At 44.1% G+C, this 20829-nt stretch overlaps 1 protein-coding gene across 1 annotated transcript in view; it reads left to right on the plus strand.

Annotated features, from left to right (window-relative positions):
* Nucleotides 1–7632: 7632 nt before the first annotated feature.
* MAPKAPK3 (MAPK activated protein kinase 3) overlaps nt 7633–20829 on the plus strand; it is a 125025-nt gene continuing 111828 nt past the window's right edge. Inside the window, exons 1-2 of the mRNA XM_074836460.1 lie at nt 7633–7697; nt 19075–19151. The gene's annotated coding sequence lies outside the window, so the exon portion shown is untranslated. The remainder of the gene's footprint in view (nt 7698–19074; nt 19152–20829) is intronic.

Below are 20829 nucleotides of genomic sequence, written 5' to 3' on the forward strand. Positions count from 1 at the left end.
TTTGCGTTGCATAGTGGTTATATGTCTCAGAAAATCACATGATGCTGCTGACCTTCTCATAAAGACAAGAATAGAGAAAAATTGTTCTTCCTCCCAAGAGGCTGGATTTATTTGTCAGACTCACATCTGAGGGAATGTGCTGGTGTCGTACAATGTGTTCTTCAGTGCTTTATGCATATTGGCCCATGCTCGTTTTGGTATGGAAGCACTGCAAAGCTTTTTGGAGATGATGATTTTAAGGAGCCACAGGCACTGCCAGTGCCCTTGCTAAAGCACTGAACCATGTCTGTGTTGCCTGTGAGCGGGAGGCTCGGCTGACGCCAGCAATATGCTGTGCATGTGAGCTCTCTGCAGAGGCATAGCTACTCCTTGAAGCCATGGAAGGCTGACGCTTCAGTTGGCATTTTACATAATCCAGTAGCTGACATACATTTAATTTTCTGGGAACTTACTTGGGTCTTTGGAAGTGTATCAAAACGGTGATTTGTTTCCTGAAGTGATGCTTTCAGAGAGGGGCTTTGTTTTCCCTCAGGACCCTAAAGAGTGTGGTTGTGTGTGTGCTCAGGTCTGTGTTTTGGAGAGTTACCAGGTGCGAAGTATCTACTAGGATAACGCTGGCCTTCCCTGAGGAGGAGTTGGTAAGAGCTCGGTCTTTGGCAGAGTCCTGCAGATGGTGCTGTGGTCCCAGCTTAGCTGTGTCTGTGCTGGAGAGCCGTCCTGCCGCAGGCTCCCGGCTCTGTGGGGAGCGGGGCAAGGTGCAGGCCCCCACCGAGAGAATTCAACACAGAGCTTCACTGTAGGTGCAGCTCCAAAGCGGGGCTTTAACCTCTATTCCTGTGCCAGGAAATGGAGCTTTGGCGCGGGGCTCGCGTAGGGAAGCTGGAAGGGGACCACACAGCTTGTGATACAGGACAGGGGTTGTACCTCATGCTGTTAGTGGGAGGCCTGAAGCTCCATAGCACTGCGTTAATCCATGGTTTTGGACAATGTCTAGCATGCTGGAGGACAGAGATGGAGTACCATTCTTCTGGTGTAATTTCCGTGTAAGCACCCTGAAGTGCAAGTAACAACGGTGTTAGCAGTCTCCCACCCGGGATGTGGGGTGAAAGGGACTTTCTCGGGGAAAGAGTCCCCAAGAAACTCTCCCTTTCTCTTAGAGAGTCAAAGAAATGTGTTCATCCTCACAGCACTCTCAGCCGAGCCTGTGGTCTTGTAGGGACGAGACTCCTTTCCAGGTGAGGAAGTGACAGACAGAGAATGACTCCACTAGGGTGACACAGGAAATCTCTGGGGACCCAGGTGACCAAATATGTGTGGATTACTGGCCAGCACTCCGTTCCTTGATGCAGGGCCATAGATCAGAATGGGTTGGAAGAGAGCTTGACAGTCATCTAGCCCAATTTCCCTGTCCAAGTAAGAATCGGCTTGGCTTACATCATTCCTGACAAATGTTTGCCCAGCCTCATCTAAAAGGCTTCCAAAGCTGATAAGGACCTTTGCATGCAATCTGTTCTGGTGCTTTGTTGTTCTATCTGCTAGAAAGTTATCCTTTGTACCTTTTCCTCCTTGCTGCCATTAAAGCTGAGTACTACTTCTCTTGTCCTGAGGTGGAGAACAGCTGACTCCCTCCTTAGAGCAGCTTCCATGTGGTGATCTGCTCCTGCGTTTCCTCAGAGTCTTCATTTCTGAGGGAAAGAACACCAACATTGTGTTGTTTCTGTGGGCTGCTTGTACATCCTTCCCTCCCTGCGTGTGAGATGTAAGGGGGAAGCAGGTGTGCTGAAGGGTAGTGTGCTTCAGATGTGTTGCAGGTGATACTTGTGCCTATGGTGATTGGAATAACAGAGCTGCTAGAGCTCAGCTTATTACAGGGGAGGAGTCATTTCCCAAGCAGTGAAGACCAAGCCAAAACTTGCATTAACATTTTGTTTGTCTGGGCAAGTTTTCAAAAGCTGTATTTAAATTTTAATAAACTATTATTTCTACTCCAGGTTACATCCAGAGGGACAAATACCCAGTGAGAGAAGGCTTCTCTCTCACAGTCAAGAAGATGGTGAGATACCAAGAGAGACTTTAGCCAGTTTCCAGCCTATTTCCTCTTCAATAGATGTTTCAAGTGTCAGAAGTTTCAGATGTTCCTCCCTGTGGAGGGTCATGTCACAGTCCTCCCCTGTTTCTTTTGCTGGGCAGCTGCTTGCAAATCTCAGCATGGTCCATCCAGTCCCCAGTAAACACAGGAGGGTGTTCACATGCTACTGTCCTGCAGCCCTGGGATCATGGCCAAAGCATGCTCTGCATTCAGCTGTTGTGATTGGGACAGGTCACAGAAGTTACTGTAGCCTTGAGGATGTTCTAAAATGTGCCCTAGTTGCAGAATCAGACTTGTACCCAGCTTCCTCCTGCCTTGCAGTCACCTCTTTGGTTGTACCAGATGTGCTTAGGCCGACATGCCTGGGGTTCAGAATCTGCATCTGAACTGTTCCCAAGATTTGCTCTCCAGCCTGGAGAAGTCTTTTGTAAGTGCCTGCAAGCAGGAGGTGGTGTCTTGCAGGATGCTGACCTATATGATCTCTCTGTCCCTGGACTCTTTGGTCTTGCCTGTCACTGCCACAGTGGGTCTGGCAGAACAGCCTCCTGAGGGTAGAATAAAAGTACAAGTGCTTTGCTAATTGCCTGCTCATGTTACTTGGGGTTTTTGATCCCCTCCAGAGAAGGTACATAAGGACCTACTCTACATAGGTAGAAGGAACGGAGCAGACCAGGGAACGTGCTAGTAGTAAGAGGTGTGATCATGCTAACCTGTGTGTGCTGTGCTCAACTGAATACCATGATGGTTTTCCTTCTCGGCTGGATCCTGGGATCAGGCCTTCGGGGAATCTGGTGTGTGCAGATGCATTGGAGTTTTTGTGAAATCAGCTGTTTTTCAAGGAATTTGCTCTTGAGCAAACTGCTTTAGATTTCTTTCTCTCATGTCTGAGGAATGAAATCCACGTGCCTGTGGATTTCACTGTGGGGACAGAGTGGGTAGGGATGACAAAGAAAGAAGAACCTGTTTGCAGCAGTTCCCGCCCACAAGCAAGGCCTGAGTAATTCCAGCTGTGCCCAAAAGCAGGTGTGACTTGCACGCCCTTCTCCATCTGCTATTGCTAGGTCAGAGGCAAATAAGCTGTCATCCCACTTTTCTCCCTTTGGGAAGTTTAATGCTGCATTTGCTGGAAACTTGCCAGTGGTAATACTGGGATTCACCAAATCTGGATTCAGATCCCTGCTGTGTGACAAACTGCAGGCCTGACCTTGGGCATATTATTGCTTACTCTGTTCCCTGCTGTTATGGTTGGAATAATATCCCTTTGCTGTCTTACAGACTGTTGTAACAGTCCCTTATGTAGAGGATGTGGGGTACTCAGTTACTTCAGAACGGACTGCCACTGTCCAATGGCAACCTCTTCTTCAGTTACATCCAGAAAGAGCAAAGAATGAGCCAACTTTTATGAAATCCATCTCAGCTGCTTCTTGGTGACAGGGCACACCACCCTGCTGCAGCATGATAAATCAGATTTGCTGTGCTGATTTCCAGTGCTGCCAGTGCAAAACCAAAGGATGTGGGAGTAAGCCAAAGGACCAGCACTAGTTTTTCTGCAGCAAGCGCGTCTCTGAGCATGACGAGAGCGTGACGCACAGACAAACCTGCCTGCTGCAGAGGGCTGAGAAAGGGCATCCTGTGCACAGTGCATGAGCATCAAATATGTTGCTATTGCAGATGGGTGGAGAGAAGTGCTGCTCCATGTTGTGGTCTCCATGGTTTGTCTGCTTTATGTGGTTGATGTCAGAACTGTAACTTTGTTTAAGTGGCAGCTTCTAGCTCTAAAGATGTGCTTCATCTTCTCCCTTCACCAGCAAACCTGAATGGTCACTCTCCTGTGTCTTGCATGCTTATCCTAGTCTTTTGGGCAGGGTGGGCATCAACATGCCATTTCAGTTGCAGCTACCCTGTCAGTGTTACGATGATAACCATGGCTACATGAGCAAGGTTACCACAGGATGGAAGGCCTTGGAACAATTGCATGTGAACAAACTGCTGCCTGGGGAGGAAGGAGCCTTGTCCCCATTAAATATTTGCTCTGGGTTCAGGTTACTTCAGAGGGCTACATAAGTAGTCTCAGGCTTCATCCTTTCTTTTGTGACAGCCAGGGTGTTCTGAGATCATCCAATCCATAGCAGGGAGCATCAGGAGACATTGCAGGGATTCTCAGCTCCCGGGCTGGAATTTGCAGCATGGCAAGGAAGAGTTTGCCATCTAAATATCTGGGACCAACATGTGTGGCAAGAAACTGAGGCACAGTAAAGGAAGAACGGTGGCAGAGTCACAGGAAGAGCTCGAATGCTCTTAATGGCAGTTCTGGCTACCTAGCTCTAGCTGTACTTGTTTCTCCCTTTACTAGTTCTTTAAATAGTATAGTCCTCCCAGCTGTCACCTAGGGGATGATAGTGCCTCAGGAGTAGAAAGTAATTACTGTTATTCCTTCCTGTTTGCATGAAGGGAGGATGGGAGAGTGACCAGAGGAATGTTCAGTCTTGAGATATGACATGAGGGTAATTTTCGGTTTGTGTTACTGGCACAACCATTACTAAACACTGCAGGACCTGGACGTTCGCAAATGACAGATGTGATGGTGGAGGGAGAGAGTGTTGAAGAAACCATTACATTAAGTTCATCTAGAGAAGACAAGATTCTTGTGAAAGGGTGTGTTAAAATGAAGCTGAGGTTTTAGGAGGGATGGCCTGTGCTGCCACTTTCCTGCTTTGCCACTCTGAAATAAAAAGGAGAAGCGTGGGGCTCAATCTCCATAAGGCACAAGTTGTATACAGGAGTCAAACTCTGAGCATCTCTGCTTAATGTCTGTACTTCAAAGAGTGAATGGAGCCCCTTCTGCAGTGTGGATGGTTTTCTAGTGGACCACAGGCCATGGGCAAGCAACAGTGGACAGAACACAGGACTGAGGAGCCTTGTTCGAAAGCAGACCACTGCTCAGTGTGTCACAAAGATGCCACTTCCCAAGTTTCTATAAACACCAGTTGCACAGTTAGGTATGAGTATACAGGAGGCAGAACTCTGCTTCTAGTGGGATGTCTTCAGCAATTCTTACATGGGAGATTTTGATTTCCACTTTATGCTAGCTACCGTCTATAGTTTAGCTCCATACCGGCTGCTTCTTCCTTTCTTTGATTAGCTTGTCTCCTGTGTTTTGTATATATGCTTCAGCACGCACACAGTGGGGCATGTCCATCAGCTTGATAGCACAGTGCCTACTGTAGTGGAGTCCTTACCTGGCAGCCTGAGCTGCTGCAACAGCCCCAGTACCCAGCAATGCTGGTAGAAGAGTGGCTTCTGCCATCAAAATCCTCACTATTGCTCTGAAATATTCATCCAAGACTCTCTAGAATGTGAACACAGTTGCTTGGGTTGTTGAAAAAGGCTTGAATTATTATAAAATTCCTGGCTTAGCCTATGATTAATTACTTAGGTTTGCGTAGTGCTTTGATGTTCCAGCTGTAAATCCAGAGTAAGCTGTTACAACTCTGTTGACCTCAGTGGAGTCATCCCACTCACTCCGGTTGGGTTGATGTTGGCTCACCTGATGATATGTGGTATTTGTATTCTGTGAAACAAGCGTCCAGTCATCAATTTAAGCCTTTCCAGGGACTGGAGGCTGTTAAGCTGATAAATCTTTTCTCATTTTCCATATTTCTCTGCCACTAACCTGGGAGTGACCTTCTCACCATCTCTTTTGACTTTGAGCTTGCTACTTCTCTGAAGTTCTTCTCTGAGCCTTTGTAGTTATGGTGTTTCTATTGCCATGGTGCTTAGAAGCTTTTCTCAACAGGTTGCTCCATCTCTCTCTAAGCTTTCAGTACTCTATTCCCCTGCCAGCATCTTGTGTAATTCTCCCCCTGCCAATATTGTTGGCTTGCATGGATAAACTTCTTTATGCTAGATAATCTGGAGTGAGCCTGTGACAGAAAAATCCTAATTTAAAAGGCAGTTTCAGCTTGCATTGTCCTTCACGTGATTTTGCTGCTGATGGTGTTTGCTGGGGTGGGAGTCACGGTCCTGGCATGTGCTCTCTTTGCCTGAGAAGAGCAGATTAAGATCATACTTCACTCAAACAAGGTTTCTTCATTTAATTTGTATGGGCAGTGGGCACTGAGGCTGAAAGTAGATTTTGTGCTCTTAACTTCCAGGTCAGTGAGTTTTTTGTCTCGTTTGTGTCAGCAGACAGTAGCCTTTTGTTCAGCATCACAATTTTTTCCACCTCAGCAATGTGCTCACGCACACACACACACACGTGATGCAGATCCTGAATTGTGCATTAAACTCCATGGTAAAGCCCAGCACATGTATCATTTGTTCTGCTTCAGGGCTTGATAGTGTGCCCTATTGACCAGCAATAAAGCCATGAGTATGGAGGTAGTTAGTTATTAATTTATTTTAGCTTTTCCATCCATCATTGGCTGTGTGGGAAAGAAGAGAAGCATAAATACTTTGAGAGTGAAAATTTTGTCTTTGGAGAAGTGGCCTTTGTAACTTGTGAAAGCTGGATAATTTAATGGAGTCAGTCAAGTATTAAATAAATTAAGTAATTTTGTTACTAAGTAGGGCTGGGATTAAGGCCAGGGTAGGTCATGAGCACAAAAATCAGAAGATAAATGCATCCAGATGAATGCCATGTAGCTTGTTGTTGGTGTCCTGGTTACAAAACAACTGCTTGAAATCCCATCTTTGCAGCAGGTGGGGCTTGCTGACACCCTCCCCTGCTAATGCAGAGCCTGGAAGAGCGAGAAGGGAGGCACCTTCCCTCTGCTGATGGCATGCCTTTGCCTCAGCACCCCTCAGGTGTGGGGCTTGCCAGTAGAGCCTCGAGCATCCATTTCTGGATCGTGGTGTACGTCCCACGCAGGAGCGTGACGCTTCTCCCTCTCAGGGTCTGACCTGCTGCTTTTCTGCAGACAGCGGGCAGAAGAGTGAAGTCAAGCCTCTTTCTCCTTGTTCTTCTAATCTGGCAGTGCCTTACTCCTCCACCACAGCTCTGCTCAGCCCTGGAGCGCTCTCACACCCAGCTGTGCCTGACCTCCCGTAACCTTGCTGTTTGTGCTGTGGATCCCTGCAGAATTCCCTCCATCCTGATCCTTTTGGACTTTGTTCCTAGCAAAAAATCCTGCTCAGACTTCTCAGAATTAACGCACATTAGCCTAACTCAGAATTACCATTTTCTGGGAAGTTCTGACACTCTAAAGCTTGTTTGTTTTTTTTCCCCCCCTCTTTAATCAGAATTAAATTATTTTTAAAATTTCCTGTGAGGACACTGTGTCCCAGATTTTGAGTTTTAGAAATGTTTTGCTCTGGGATTTCTGAATTTTTGTTTTGAGTTATATCCATTTTAAGTTGTTGTACAGCTTATGCTTACTGCTGACTTGCTGAGTAAAGACTAGTAGTAGGTCACAGTGTGTATATTATATAAGAAAACACAGTAGTTAGTTACTTTTTTTTTTTTTTTTATGGATAAGAACAGCTGCTGCTTAATATGACTGAAACATCTTATCTTTTTCTCTAGAACAAGAAGTCCCTTGTTTCCAATGTAATGAAAGTCTAGCACTGCCGTTAGGGCACCCAGGAATGCCTTCATCTAGAAAAGCAGGTAATATTTCATTCTGTAGTAAGTAGCGATTCATCTTAATGATCTAAAAAGTAAGAAAATATTTCACTACTTCTGTCATGTTAGGGCAAGGTAATAACGATGCATGGGGGATAAAAATCTCAAAGATAAAATATGCACAATTTGGAAGTTCTGAAATAGAGCTTCTGAACTGCCAGAAACAAATCTGTTCCAAGTAGCTTTGGCAGGAACTTTTATCTCTTTCAAAAACAAATTTAAAAAAAATCTGTTCTTAAAAGAAGTTCTTCCCAAGAGGATGTTTTAATGGTGCTTTTCAATTAGCTGTCTTTCTGTCCCAGCAAAGGCACTCTTTGTTATGCTCTGTGCCATTGTGAGTAGGGAAGACTTAGATGTTTCTCACTAGGACTTAAACCCAAGTCTCCACAGTGAAAATCCTAAAAATTCCTTCAATTCACAAGCTGCCCTTCTCTGACTCCCGTGCTGCTTTTGTACTGCTTGTAACACATCACTTCAGGTGTGAAATAATTCTCCTTATCCCGAGGCAGGAGTGTGCTGTTCAAACAGCTGCTGTCTTTCCTGCCCCTCACCCAGGGAAAGGACAGTGTACTCTCACTGTTGGACCCCTTCCATGGAGGCCTCCCTCCACACAGAGGAAGTGGCAAATGTTGTCATGCCTGTTCCTCTTTTCCAAGGTGCTGCCGAAACAAGCAACACAAATGAGTTCCAAAAAAACCCAGGATGGCCTGGGCAGGGAAGATAGCATGCATGACTGGGAGGCCGCAGAATTAGTAGAGCCAAAGTTTCCTTTCCTGTCGTGCTTTGCACTGAGATTTGATGACTAGTGGGTGGGCCTTTGCTGCTCTGGTAGAGGAAGGTGTTTCTCTGGTTACCTTTCAGCAGTCATCACTGCAGACACTGCTGGGAAGCCACAGTTTGGGCAACCAGATTGCAGTGTGGCTCACGGCACAGGTGAAGAGTTTATCAGTCCTAAATTAAATCCATGAGCTATTACACCATATAGTCAAAAGAAAGCAGAGTGATACCGCAGAAGCAGCTTTCTTGTTTGTTTTAAGCAAGCATGTTCAATTTGGGAATAGCATCCCCAGTGGAGGAGCAGATTTGGGCTGTGGCATGGCAAAGGACTGTAGTGGCAATGGGGTTTACAAGTCAGATATTTTCATGGGAGTTGATACACAATCCAGGCATCAATAGTTTTAAGATGTGAAGTATCCCAGCAGAGAAGCATGAGTCAGCAGTGTGCTGCCGAAACTGGTCTGCTCTTATCGAGCATAGCTGCCATGTTCACCTCGCTCCACTGATTTAGAGACTTTCTTTTTCTTAATAGTATCAGTGAAAGAAATGCTTACCTAACAGGGAAGGCTAAACTCTCCAGAAGTCAGAAATAAAGATGCTGACAGCTTTGTTGCAAGTGCAGAGAATAAGAGGATGAGTGACAGTTTTTGAGTTAGCATAGAACAAGCAGATTTCATGAACTGGTTTATGCTGTGTGACCTTAAGGCCATTATTACTGCAAGGATCTGGGAGCAGTGCATGAGTGAAGACAGGGTATGAGGGCAGTTTCTGGAACCATGCCACTGAAATAGCACTGGACAAGTTCCCATGGGTGTGCTCTGAATTTTATTTCCACAAGACAACAGATGTCCCCACTTGCCCCAGTTCACAGAATGAGATTGAGGGTTGGAAAACGGAAGAATTGTTTATTCCCTAGGCTAAGATCTGGGTTTAGCTACATCCAAATTGATTCTTTATGCAAGTATGAAAATGCCTTTGCTTGTTCTTAAACGATATTTTGCATGCCATTTTTGCCCTGTCTGGGTTTATACTGAAAGTGGATCTTTGAAAGGCTAGGCAAGAGGCTGTAATCTGAGAGACATCATAGCTATGTGTGCGACACTAGAAGCTACGGGGAAACCCCAATGTAATGAAGTCAGCAGGAATTTTGCCCATGAGCAGGGAACTGGTGTCTCATTAGCAGGGAAGCTTAGGGAGAACTGGCCCATGTTAGGAAAAGGATGTTCCCATTGTTCAAGGCAGCAGGGAAAGTTCAGTGAATGCATCTGGCCCTTCTGAAGGGGTTGTTTAGCTGCATTTTAGAGCTTGCAGAGTCTAGTTAAGGGCTGTGTACTTCTGAGTAGCACAGAAGTCTCAGATTTGAGGGCCTAAGGCAGGCTCTGTCCTTCTGTCACTGCTGACTGAGCCATAGAAGATCCAGGGCTGAAAGCCAGAGAGTCAGTGGTGTTCAGAAGAGCGTACCAACAAGGGAAGGAGGCCCAGGAGGCGTAGGATCGGGGGAGTCTTCTCTGGGTGTTTGCTTCTTTTAAAGCTGAGGAGCAGGACAGTGCAACTGCTACCTGCAGTGTGTGTGGGAGAGCCCTATGGAAGTCCAGAGAGTGCAGGACTGGGTGCTGGCACCAGCTTTGGGCCATGTCTGTCCTCCACCAGCATGGGAATGGTGTGAACGAGGTGATGGCAGGTGGGAGTAGAGGAGGGAATGAGCTGAGTGCTGAGGAGGCTGCTGGAGGCAGCAGAGGAACTTTGATAACGATAGGAACATATGGTGGAGAAGTGTCAGGGCTGATCCAGTTGTAGGATAGTTTCAAGGAGACAGTCCTGCTACAAATAGGGAGGTTTAAAACCAAGATGCAAGAGTGTGCCAAGAACACTGTGTACGGTTCTCTCAGAAAAATGTGCTCACACAGGAGCAGGTGCAGAACGGGGCTGGGAGGATGAGTAAGGGACAGAAAGCTGAGCAGATGAGAGAAAACTAAAAGAGATGAGTTTGTTTTGCCTAGCAAAACAAAGGCTGGGAAAGGAATGTGATGTCTCCCTCTAAACACTTCATTGCAAGTAAATACTAAAGGGGGAGAAAAGGTCTTTCTAATAAAGATGAGTGCTGGCACAAGGACAAATTGGTACAAATTTGCTATTAATAAACTTAGTCTGGAAATTAGATTTTCGACCACTAGAGATTCTGGAGCAGTCTCTCAAAGGGAGAAATGGAAACCAAAGGAGCTTTGTAAAGAAGCCTGAGAGTGTGCAGTAGCAAAGGGAGGGTAAATCTCTGATACAGTCTGGTTTTATTTTATGCATGTTGATGCTATAGACAGCCTGACTCAATAGTCTCTGCAGGAGGGCAAGTCACAAGAGAAGGTGGAAGCAGCCGTAATTAAGAGTCGATAGCCAAGTTACAAGTCAGCTGCAGATGGGGAGTTTCAGGATAGCAGAGCTGTGCAGATGTCCAGCTTTGGCTGTTACCTAGTGTTTAAGACTGACTAAGTTTAGAGCCTTTTCACAGCATCTTTTAGAACCAAAATTTGCACAGTAGGACTCTGTGCTAAGTATTCCCTCTGCACTTCCCAGTTGCTGCCATTTTCTGCTCCATTCTGGCACAGATCTACATTGTGGCTGTAGTAAGGTAGCTTTGTCTCTGTGCTCCTAATTCCTCGTTCATAAAAGATTAGGATATGTTTTAGGACATGTTTTGAGAATGCCTTCAATTTTGCTGAAGACATCCCAAGGGAGCCTTTTGGCATGAAATTGTAGAAGGAACATTAACCAAGTTTAGCAGAGCTGCCTTTGTCAGAGGAGGTGCTAGGATCCTTTTACAAACCAGCTTGTTGGTTTGCAACAAGCTTGAAATTGTGTCATTAAATTTTTGGATTAAGAGAAAATGAAGTAATTTCTGAAAAGTGTTTTGACAATTGCAGTGTTATCCTGGGTCAGAACTGAGGAACGCTTGCCTATAGGACAAGCTGAACTTTTCAGGCTAGAAAATGAGAAGAAAATACAAATAGATAAGCAAAAAACCAACCAGATAAAACAAGAACTTCAGCCCTAATGGTGGTACACAGAAGGGTATTCCTGGAAATGCCAATTCTTTGGAATTTGGAAGAAGAATGCAAGAAGCAAGCAATAAATAGAAGATGCATCTGGACAGAAACATGAGGAATGAAAGAAGGGATAGTAGGGCAAGCAGAGCAAGTATCTTTTTTCAGCTCCTAATCAGACATGAGCATTCAGGGCAAAGAGAGAATTTCCTTCCTATTCCTTTTGTCTGCAGACCTGGAGAGCATCAGAGATATATGGGAGAAAGCTGAAGGAGCACTATTGCCCATCTGAAGAAAAAAATCTGCTGCTGCTTTGAATTTTGCCACAATATCCATCGTGTAGCTCTGCTGAGTTTGGCTTTCTGTGCAGCATTTTTCTCTTACTAATAAAGTTTACTTATTTGTCCCCCAGCATGATATCAACTTGGCAGTAAAACTAAGCAGAGCATTGGAAAGTTGCCATTAGTTGATGGAGTCAATGCATTGGAGGGATAAAGTGAATATAAAGATTGATTTCCCAGAGGAGGCTCTTACTTGATGATGTGAGAAGTCATAGGTCTTTCAGAAGTGGCCAGCTTCTCTTGCCTCCAGCTCATTAAAGCATTCTGTCCTTGCATTTTCAAGTGATCATGGGACTAGCAGAGGATTTTGTAGGAAGAGAGGACTCCCTACAGGGGGACTGACTGAGGGACTGACACCAATGTGATCTAATAGTTGGCAAGGACAGAGCCTTGTTCTCCTCTGCAGCCCAGCCTGACACCTGTAGTCGTTGTGCAGAGGCCTGTTCTCTTAGCTTACTTCTTTTCTGTGTCTTTGGACCATTTGGCCTACTTATGGTGAAGTTAACTGTCCTGTGCACATGCTGATTTGGTACCTTGTTTTTATATTCTTTTGGTGCAGAGAAATGGTGTGATTAAAGCCAGGCCTCGGGGATGCATGACCTGCAGTTGCTATAGAATTTGAGGATGTTTCTCCCCATTTGTCCTGACAGGTCAAGAGAGACAGGATTGAATCCTGTTCTTACCTACTGTAAATGAAGACAAAAAGTTGCTCGAAACTGTGTTCTAACATATCCTGTCTGGAAATGAGCACAGCCTTAACCTAACTCTTCCTAGCAGTGTCTTTCAACATTACAAAAAAAAAAAAATTGATGGTCAGAAGTTACTTATAGACTGGCACAATAAGCTAAGACTGTTCCATCAACCAAAGGTTATCAAATTTAAATTCTCTGAATTTGTTAATAGAATAATTGCTACAACATTACCTCACTTTACTGAATATTTGGGGTGTTAAATATTCCAGATACCATTGTGATAAATCAGAATTTCTGTCTGGTTTCTAAAAGTTAAAAGCTGTGGATGGCTTCTGTGAAACCTAGATCTGTAGTCTGCAGGAAAAAGGGATTTTCTTTCACTTTTGTTTTTCTGCAATATCTGAAAATGGAGTTGGAGACTTATTCTGTAGAGACAAAAATTTTTCTTCAGTTGTCCAAACAATGCCTGTTCAGATATGACAAGAATATCTCTGTTCCAAGCTGTCTTAGGATGTTTGCTTGAGCAACACAGAGGCATCGGAAGAAGCCTACCTACGTGCTGAGTAGCTCACAGTCTTCTCTCTTGGCAAATAGAAGAGTTGAATACAACAAATGCTGCTCACTAAGAAGTTGAAAGCCTCAAGAAACCATAACTGAGATGATTCTATCTCCGTCTGAGATCTTCCGCAGATTCCATTGTACTTTCTGTCAATTTAACATAAGGGATAGTCTGTATAGGGGATAGCAAAACCAAATTTCTGTGTTTCTTTCCATTTGTTTTCCTTTCTTCCTCTGCCACTCCATTCTTTCTCTTCTTTCCCTCACAGCTTAATGTTGTACTGTTTTAATTTCTTTTCTTTGTAATTCTATTAGTTAATGTAAGAAATTTTGCACATTGAGGAGCTATTTTTTATTATATTAGTTCCAACAAAACAGCAATAACAGAAACAAATGGCTCAACTGTCATTTGCCTTTCCTTTTTGCTATTGCTTACTCCAAACCAGAGCAGTGGACATAATTGCAGTGGATGTAAAAGAAGACTGGAAGAATTCTGAAAAATGAGTAGTTGTAAACTGGCGAGTTTTGCCCTGAATGCATGCTCAGTTTTGAAACTTCTGGTTTTGCAAGGTGTTTGAGCTTAGAACAGTGGGTCCTCAAGAGTCTGTGTATTCCTGTAAATTGTATTGAGAATCTGTCTCAGCTATGGACATTCCAGAACGGCAGTGCCCTCAGAATAATGGAGATGTTTGGAAAATGTTTGCTATATCTTTTTACCTTGTGTCACTGCCACATCTCCTGTCTGCTGCCTATATGAGTTAGCCTCAAAACCATATTTAGCCTGGTTTACACAATCACAAGGGCTGCCCTACAGACTTGAGAACTTGTAAAAGCAAACAGTGGGTGTCAAACCCCACCCTCACTTGGATGTAAAAGCAGACATCCATGGAGCAAGAAAAGAAAGTTGGATGGTTTTTGCTAGTTAGCAGAGATAGCTGGGTTGAAAGAAGTTTCAAGGTGTTTTTTCTAATCAGGGGGTCCTTTTCCACACACAAGTGCAGTCCTGCTTAATCCTGTCAGAATGACATGCTCAGTACCTCCCTCAGACTGAGTTTCAGTCTTTCCACTTGTGCCAGTAGTGAGGGTCATTGCAAAGAGGCTTTTCTTGAACCTGTTCAGCTCTTGTTGCATTACCTTCAGTCTGACAATAGGTAATGAAGGGTGGAGTATGAGAGAGTGTGTTCCTAAATTCAGATTGAAGAAACTGGTTGAGTTTGGAGTGTGTTGCACAAGATGTATTGAAAAACCTGGCCACAGTTTCCCTGTAATCTGAATGCTCCTATTCATGATTGTCAAGACTTTTCCATTAAAAGGATAAAATCCCTGCACCAAATAATGAAAGGACTTTATCCTAGAAGTTACATTCCCCGTGTGTGGCTCGCTTAGGCATCAGTGTAACTCTGATATCAAAGACACTCCATCTCCTGCCCTGTCCTCCTACCAGCCGTTCCTGTCTCCACAATTAGCTTGGCAGCCAGGGTCGTTCTTTGTGCCGGGGCAGCATGTTCGCACGCGCTGAGATGGTTTCTTGCTGCCATGAAGGAAAAGGTTAAGAACTAAAATGAGCTCTGCCATCATCTGTAAAGCATTAGGAGCTTGGTGCCACTTCTGCTTTGCAGAATTCCAACACCAGATGGACTGGACGTTGCTGCCTTCTCTGAAAGACAAGCCAGCTACGGGGGACTTCTAAATACGCTTCCATACTGTGGACAAGGAGCCTGGCAGGATGGAACTCAGCACATCCCTGTGGCTTGGTTCAGATTCGAGTGATGTGAGCCTGTTCTCGAAATATGTCAATTATAACCAGTGCCACAGCATCATATTTTGTACTGCTTTGTATAGAAATATCTGAGGGGGCAAATCTTGGTCATTTTGGATGTGGAGTGCCTCCCAAGCTCAGTTCAATCACTGCTCATTGTGCGGATGCAGCAAATCAAAAGAAGGAGCAGATGGCATTAGAAGATGGATTAATAAAATGAGGAAGAAGGCTGCAGGCAGTGGGGATTACCCCCATCTTTCCCTTTTCCTGTCAAGGCATGGCCTTCTACAATCTTTGTAATACAGAGCTCCGTGCCTGGCTGAGAAGTATGGTCCAGCTACTGAGGTGGATGTAGTTTTTAATGTCCACTTCTCTGTCCAGGACTCTGGATAATGGCACTTCTTTTTAATATCTGAATGCAAGGGATTCTGCATTCTGTGCTGTCTGCCCAAAGGTTAGATTTAAATGCAACTGAACAGTCGAGGAGGAGGAGAAAGGGATGTTTGTGTGATGCTGAAGTCTGTCTTCAAGCCAGTAGTGCCAGACTCTGGAGAGGAAATCCACTTGAAGCGAACTAATATGATGTAATGCTCTGAGAAAAACCTATACAAATCAGGAACTGCACCAGTCTCAGTGTTGTGCCTTTCAGTCTGACTCTTCTGTGCTGCTGTTGAAAGGAGGAGCAATGCTAAACAGTCCTTGCAGGTGCTGAGGCATTTGCCTTTCATTTTACTGGGTCAGGGTAAGGGATATCACAGAGAGACAGGACATTATCTAGTAAAAGTTAAGTTTAGCTGCAAATATCATGGCATATCAGTGATATTTGTGTGGGGTGCTTCTCTTCTAACCTGTTACTATGAAGGTGTAGTGCTTCTCATTGTAACTTCTCTGAAGTGCTTACACCTTCATCATGCTTGACCCATTCACATTGACACCTGTTGGAAGTATCTGAAATACAACCATGCAGACTGACCTGTTACACAGCCATGGCCTACAACACACCTGTAATTTTCCACCTTAAATCCTAATACTTCTGGGAGAGGTTAATGGTAGTGTGGGTCATGAGTCACTTGGCATGAGTCACACTACCATTAACCTCTCCCAGCTGTTGCCTGCCCAGCTCTGATAAAATCTCTGCAAAGAGGGTTTGGAGGAGCACTTGCTCTGATCATACCAGCTCATGTGGGTGCTTGTCTCCGAACTCCTGTCTCTGCTGACAGACATCTTATTTGAATATTTGAAGTTGACAGCTCACATCGAGCTCATGGGCTTTTCAGTGACTTTAGCAGAAAGATATCCATGAGCTGTATTTATGATGTAACATATTGTTGCATAGGTTGAGGAGCACCAAATAGTGTGGGATTTTTTCTTCTTTCTCTTTGAAGTGACAACAAAACCAATGACTGGGTTATTTGAAAATATTCTGGTTCTTGAGTGTGTGTCTGTTGGGTTCTGCCACTGCTCTGTGCAGAGCTTGGTCCATGTTGAGCATGGATGACCTCTGAAGTATTAAGTGAGTAGATTGGTAACTGGGGGACACTGGTGATAAACTGCCTTTTTAACTGGCAGGTGAGGGCTGCTAAATGCTTGCCCTTCATGTGGGTCTCACTCAGAATCAGGCATGCACTAGGTGTAAATCAGGAGTATGTCTCCTCCAGAGAGCACGTGGAGCAGCTTGGGCAGAGGTCTGGTTTGCAGCAGTGTTTCTTTACATCTCTCTGGCAGAGTAAAGGTATCTCAAAACAGGCATGAATTCATTTTTCATCTGCTTGACCTCCTTTCCTCACTGACAGAGTAGTAGAGAGGCACTGTGACATGAGGATGAAGCAAATTGATCAGTTCCGATCAGCACGATGGTGATGAGGCTAAAACAGTGTGCTGACAAAATGGCACTGTATTAACTCCGTGTTGATTTATTCCAAATGCTAGCACTGTTTGTTCCCATGCAAGCAAGGAAGGAAGCGGTGAATTGTGCTTAATATTCATTTTCAGTGTTACAGTTAATTGTAGAGTTCTCCGAAAAGTGTGTATTTTCCCTTTCCTACCATTCCCCCCTCTGTTAAACTAAGCATAGGTGAAAGTGCTGGTTTCCCAAGGTAACTATACCAGCATAAGGTCATTTTTGTCTTGTCTCACTGTTCCATGTGTACTAGAAGGAAACAAATCCAGCCTTACTTGTGTGCCTGAAAGATGAGGCTTAAATATAGTTGTCACTTCTTTTTTCAGGACCAACCCCTATAGCCTTTGATAACTGAAATGTTTGGTTTTTAATGTATGTAAAAAAGAAAAGTTTTTATGTAGATCTGCACAAGAAATGGAAAAATAACCATAGTCCTTAAAAATGCTGGAAGAGCATTTTCACAGAATTGAAAGATTTGATTTGATTAAAAAGGCCATTCATTAAGGCAAAATTCTGATTTTTTTTTTTTTACTTGAATTGATTCCATATTATTGCTAATTTGTGGTTTGAACAGCACATTATGCATTACATTCAACTGTAAGATGCTTATTGGAGCTTAGATCACTCAGAGCTCTGCTTATCTGTGTGTAGAATCTGTACCTTAGCCTAGTTCAGACTTGCAGTGGGCATTTATGTTTATATGATAGCTGAGATCAACGCTTTATTCTTTGTGATCTAATAAGAGATACAGAAAAGAAAGGATAGTGTGTAAAATAATAATATGCTCAGTACAGCTTTTATATAACAAAAATTTTACAAGGTACGCAGTGATCCAGTTTACAGTGGAGCATGAAAATGGGCTATTCTGAAATCTTTGGGAAAGTAAAAGTATCTGTAGCAGAAAGTAAATTCTTACCAGGGTTGTATGACCAAGTTACCAATTTCAATTCTGCAGCAGTGGAACAGCAATAGAAACAGCTATTTCTGTTCTTTGAACAATGTTGCTGAGTTTTAACAGATGAACGTGTTTTGTTTAGAAAGGCAGTCCCAGGTTTCAAATAATATCTCAAATGTCTGTGATAAAATGAGGATCTCTGAGCTGCTTAGTTCAGATGAAATACTGTGGCCCCATAAACGTGGGCAGGCTCGATCCTATGCTCTGTAAGTGAGCAGTGCTGGGACTTAGTATCACTCACAAAACTGTATATAGTCCTCATATGGGTTGAAACGTCTCTTTTGAGGTTGATCAGCCTCCACAACAGCAGACAGCAGACACTCAGGAAGCTGTGTCATGCACAAAGGCCTTTGTGGTGGCCATGAATGTGCAGCATTTAGTGACACGGCAGCACAGCAGGCTGACTTGACTAACTCGACCTGCCAGTGAACCGCCAGGCTTGTCTCAGGGTGCCAGTGAGCAGGGACCACAGCTCTGAGCGGGAGGACTCCGTTCTTCACACTGCTTGGGAAGTTGCCAAGTACAGTTTATCCTCGTAGGATTTCATCAGGCCCAGCAGGGACAGAATGAAGGGGAAGGGAAGGTTAGGGGGATGGTTCCAGAAGCATTGCAACTCCTTCTTCACAGCACATCAGCAGGGTCTCACCTTTGGGGTGGCAACAGTTCCTGGCTCCCACTGAGTTCCTGCAAGGTCAGGAGCTGCTGCCTCACCCAGGAACAAGTGTTTCCTCCTTTCCACTTTGAGGAAGAAGCAAGAAAAGAGCGTGCTGGGGCAGTAGCCGTTGTCCATATCCTACCACAAATTGCAATGTTAATTTCCCCCTACTTCCCAGCCAAGGGGGCTTATGAGCTCTAGAAAATGCAGAGGCAGTCAGTAAACAAGGAGCCACTGAAATGAGCTCAGCTGCCATGGAGAAAGGAGCAGAAAGAGAGTTAAAAAGATTTTTTTACTAACAGGGTAAGTAGATCAAGCCCTTTGCCTGATCTTTGAAAGGATGACAGAAGAAAATTGGTAGTCATAGAATATAAGCCTACAAACCTAAGAAATGCTGGATCCTTCAGCAGAGCCATCTGGGTGTTGACAAACGAGTGTAAATCAGACCGAGGTGGAATATATCTTGTCACCATTAGCCCTCAATGAAGCTCCTGTTCTAAGAATTTCAGTGAGGTATCCACATTTAGCTGGGTCAGTATAGGCACCAAGGGCCTAAATTAGTCTTGTACTGAATTAGTTTAAAAAAAAAAAATTAAAAAATCCAGATGTGTTGTTTAGTGACTCAGTTTTTCCTAGAAGAAGATATTCCCAAAGAGTGAGATTACCTATTTTTTGCTTTCTTTAAACCAGTTTCAGTGGCATGAACGGGGCTGAAGTGGTGCACCAGTCTGGGCAGAATCCTCTATCAGCTGTGAATTTCACCCAAGGTAAGTCACTGCCCTGCTTTAAGATCCTTACGTGATCAGTGCCATGCGCCGTGCCCTGTGGTAACAGTGTGAAACCTGCGGTGCTGGGAAAGAGAGAATGACACTCTTTTATGCCTTTTCTATTCTGATAGGCCCAGCAGGCCTAAGTTACCTTGGGGTACTAACCAAATGAAACACAGCATTTGGGGTGAGCTTGGGCAGGTGGAAATTGTTGAGACTATTTCTAATGTGGTGTATGGTGGGTACACAGCTCCTGCCCTATGTGCTGCCCTCTGAGCTGGGGCTTGCTGGAAGGGCACTCCTAGGAGTGCCTTAAAAATAAGGGAATAGCATGCAAGGAAGGAGGAGGGGGGATGCCTGAGGCTCTCCTGTCCCCTTATGCTGTGTGCCAGAGCAGTTGTCTTTGGCTGTTGTCTCTTGCTTTGTTCTGTGTCTGTGTTTTTTATGATGGGTTTAGTGAACATGCTTCCCTCAGCTTTTTCCTGTCAATATGACAACAAAGAGATGTGGATAAAATGTAGGCATTCCTTCTAAAGCACTATTTCTGTGCACAGGAGAATTCAAGGCAGCAGCAAGGCATCACAAAACCCAAAAGATACTGGTGCTGTATTATAATATCAGTTGAACAGCAGTTATTGGTTGTGTTTGGTTGGCTGAGGAGCCAGGAGTTAGCAACAAGTGGTGAAAGTCAATCCGACTGAAGGCTAACCATTTTTAAACAAAAATTTAAGAGCACTTACATGTGATGGGCTTGGATTTTTTTGGCTGAAAAAAAAAATCAATTTACATTTAATAAATATATTTCCTCTTCCAGTTTCTCAAAAAGCTCGTAATTTCTAACAAATTCTGTGTTTACATGTATAGGTAAAAAATGAAAGTATAATGCTCATTTGAGGATGGAGTTTATATATTTAAGCTGTAATACTCTTGGGTACCTGGTACACAGTGATGTAAACATCTCATTAAAAAAAGCTCATGGGAAGAACTTTTAGAAGTAGCTGCAGTGCTCAAGGCTGCAGAGCTCCATGTGAACAGGATGGATCAATATGTGACAAGCTGAAGAAATGGGCCTTTTGGCTTTAGCCTGACTTCTCAGGATTGGTTAGTGATTGCTTAAAGAATCTTCCTCCTCTTGGAAGTCAGTTAGCATTTCAAGTTAAAACTTATTTCAGTTAACACTGAGTAATTTTAAATGAAAAAAAGGACTGTAGCTGTCATTGCTGAAAGCTAAAAATACAGCTAGACCAGAAGTAGATAGTCATGTACCCTAAAGACTATGTGCTGCGGTCAATAAACTCCCACAAAACCCATCTTTTCTCATAAACAGTTTTTTCTTCCATGACTTCTCCTTCCTGAAAGCTTGGGTAAGTAGGAGACTGCACAGCACATCTCAAAGTTCATCAGACCCAGTTAGTCAGAAGACAAAAAGACAGGCTCCAGAAAGAAAGACAAAACCTCAAAGAGATTTCCCATTATGGGAAGGATTCTCACACCACCTCCTCCTCTGAGTTTCCACTGCACAGAAGGGAACCTAACAAAGCATTGAAACTAATTGCCTTTCTCCTGGATGAAGGGTCAGGGGCTGATCTAGAAAAACTTATCCCCAAAGACTGCTTTTTACTCTGGGCAACAGCCCAGAATCCCCTGATCACTGTCAGTAGTGTTTCATTCCTGGAGA

The sequence above is a fragment of the Strix aluco genome, chromosome 11 (genome assembly GCF_031877795.1).
Source record: "Strix aluco isolate bStrAlu1 chromosome 11, bStrAlu1.hap1, whole genome shotgun sequence".
Classification (NCBI taxonomy): domain Eukaryota; kingdom Metazoa; phylum Chordata; class Aves; order Strigiformes; family Strigidae; genus Strix; species Strix aluco.